Source organism: Spermophilus citellus (assembly GCF_964194105.1).
Source record: "Spermophilus citellus genome assembly, chromosome: 11".
Taxonomy (NCBI): domain Eukaryota; kingdom Metazoa; phylum Chordata; class Mammalia; order Rodentia; family Sciuridae; genus Spermophilus; species Spermophilus citellus.
This window is the reverse complement of record NC_138192.1, coordinates 88,665,209-88,667,884: the sequence shown is the minus strand read 5'-3', so window position 1 is coordinate 88,667,884 and position 2,676 is coordinate 88,665,209. Positions and strand designations below refer to the sequence as shown.

The 2,676-nt window shown below is 33.7% G+C and overlaps 1 pseudogene across 1 annotated transcript; it reads right to left on the bottom strand.

Moving 5' to 3' along the window:
- Nucleotides 1-308: 308 nt before the first annotated feature.
- On the bottom strand, nucleotides 309-1,183 carry LOC308630488 (nucleophosmin-like; annotated as a pseudogene). Its single transcript has one exon. The product of its transcript is annotated as a nucleophosmin-like (transcript).
- Between the last annotated feature and the right edge of the window lie 1,493 nt (nucleotides 1,184-2,676).

Here is a 2,676-nt window from a genome sequence, read left to right as displayed (position 1 = left end):
AAATATCAGACTTTATTACTAGAATTGATAGTACTTACTTGCTACTGTAAGTAGTAAGCATTCTTTTTTTTTTTTTTGCATCAGCAAAGAGAAAACAGCTTTGTAATGCAGTTTTTGAAACAATTCTTTTAATGGGAATTGTTTAAATCTTGTCTTGGAACTAAGCATATAACTTAAAATAACAGAAGCTATGTTTTTTTGCAAAATATGATTTTAATTGAATGGGATTTCTCAAATAATAGAAGTGTTTTCATTATACAAGTGATTATTAATTCAAATAAATAAAGCACAGTAACAGTCATGTCAATTTATATTATCTGATATTTAAAGAGTGTTTCTATACTTGCTTGCATTTTTGCTTTAATGTCTTCTATAGAACTAAGTCCTTTTGGTGTTTTAGGGAGATTTTTTTTTTCTGTTTTTTTGAAGGAGGCTTGACCTTTTGATCTTGGTGTTGATAGTTTTAAGTCTTTTCCACTCTGGTTTGATTGTTGTGCATTTTTGGCTGGAGTGTCTTGTATAGATTTCTTCACTGGAAATTTTTCTTCAGTTTCCTCATCATCAAAATCATCATCATCATTTTATTCTTCTGCATCATCATTATCATCTTCATCAGCAGCGAGTACTACTTTTTGCTGGGGAAACTTGCTAACTGTTTCCAGGGGCAGAATGTTTTCCAGATATACTTAAGAGTTTTACATCCTCCTCGTCCTCTTCATCTTCTGATTCTGCATCTTCCTCCACAGCTACTAAGTGCTGCTGACTAATATGCACAGACCCTGAACTCCTCTTCAACCTTAAGACCACAGGTGATGTAATTTCAAAGCCCCCAAAGGAAACCATTGGCTGTACAATGTTGCCAGTGTTACTTTAACTGGACTGCCTTCATACCTCTCATTGCCTCTGCTTCAACAACGTGCAATTCACCCTTTACACCAGCCCCCAAACAGACCATTCTTAATGATAACTGGTGCTTGTTTTCATCATTATACGCCTTAAAGTGATAATCTTTGTCAGTCTTTAGCTCACAACTGAAAAGATAGTTCTGGGGCCTCAGGAGATTCAAATTCATATATCCATGAAATCTTCTACGGGTTGGTAGCACGCACTTAGGCGGGAGAGAAGGTGGATGAAAACTAGACTGCTGCCCTCGAGAAGAGATGTGCAGGATGAAATAAATCATGCCTGCTGTAATCACATTTAAACAAAAAAGAGAATTTTTTCAGTTTTGGGCCTTGTTATGGATAGTTTCAATTAGTTTTGGTCACTTAAGTAATTCTGTTTACTTTCTGTAGAGCAAAATTGTTATTTTTAAAAAATTTTCTAAATAGTATAGTAGTTGAAAATAGACAAATTGAACTTCATCAAAATTAAGACGTTCTTGCATCATAGGACATTATCAAGAAAGTATAAAAACACAGCTGAGTGTCATGGTGCATACCTGTGATCCTAGTAACTCAGGAGGCCAAGGCAGCAGGATTGCAAGTTTGCGGCCAGCCTCAGTAACTTAGTGAGAGCTTGTCTCAAAATAAAATATAAAAAGAGCTGGCTTCGGTTGTAGCTGAGTGGTAAAACATCCCTGGGTTCAATTCCCTGTACTTACTAAATAAATAAATAAATAAATAAATAAATAAATAAATAAATATTAAAAATCACTTACAGAATGAGAGAAATGTTTTCCAAATTTCCTTTTGTAGCATCCATGAAGGATGATCAGAACGTCCCTTCAATTGCTGTTGAGGGGTTGTTCCAAGGATTCACCTGTATCATCCAAAGGTTGCAAGATCACTTGAAATATTTTCTTTCTTGTGACCATGTGCTATTGGCAATACATTAAAATTACACAAAGTAACTATGGAAAGATCAGTACCCTGGGACATTTAAGAAGTAAGTAAATATCTGGGTTAAATATTAAATTTTTATTTTTAACAACCGGGAAACAAATCACTTATATGATTTATGTGTTCATAACTATGTAAGGCAGGTAGTTTGAAATATAGTAATAATAACAGCAATAATATCACTTTTGAGTGCTCTAGTGCTAGATAGTGTGCTATGTATTTAATATACATTATCTCTTTTGAGCTTCTGGGCAACTCATAATATAATTTTGTTTTTCCTTGTATTTAAAGCTAAAAAAAATTCACTCCTAGACTTAGAACAAAGATATTCATTGATGTAGTAAAAAAATGCTTTTAAAACATTCCCATTAATGTCAGACTATGCTAGGGATTGCTCTATTGCCTTGTATCTAGACCCTAGAAAAAAAGAGAATAACTTAAATTTTATTTACTCTATTCTTCAGAATTTCATGGTTCTTAAGCACTGAGATTATTTTGGGATAATCCTCAGGGTTTTAACCCTATGCAATTAACATCCCTTCTTCTCCTAATCCAAAAGGATTAGCAAGGAAGAATCCTAAACACTGTGAGGAGATAATCTACTTTGTAGTAAGTGTTGCTATATTTGTAATGAAAGGAAAAATTCTGGAAAAGGTGCATTTATTCTTTTTGTTTGGTGTAAGGTGTCAGACCATGTCTACATGTCTGTATCTCTTGAAGTACACTGCCTATAATCGCTGTGTAGCATCTGGTCAGGAAAAAGGGTATTTCTGTATGTATTTCTAATCAGTTACAATTAATCAACCTTGAACATTAAACAGAGTATTCAGTTCAA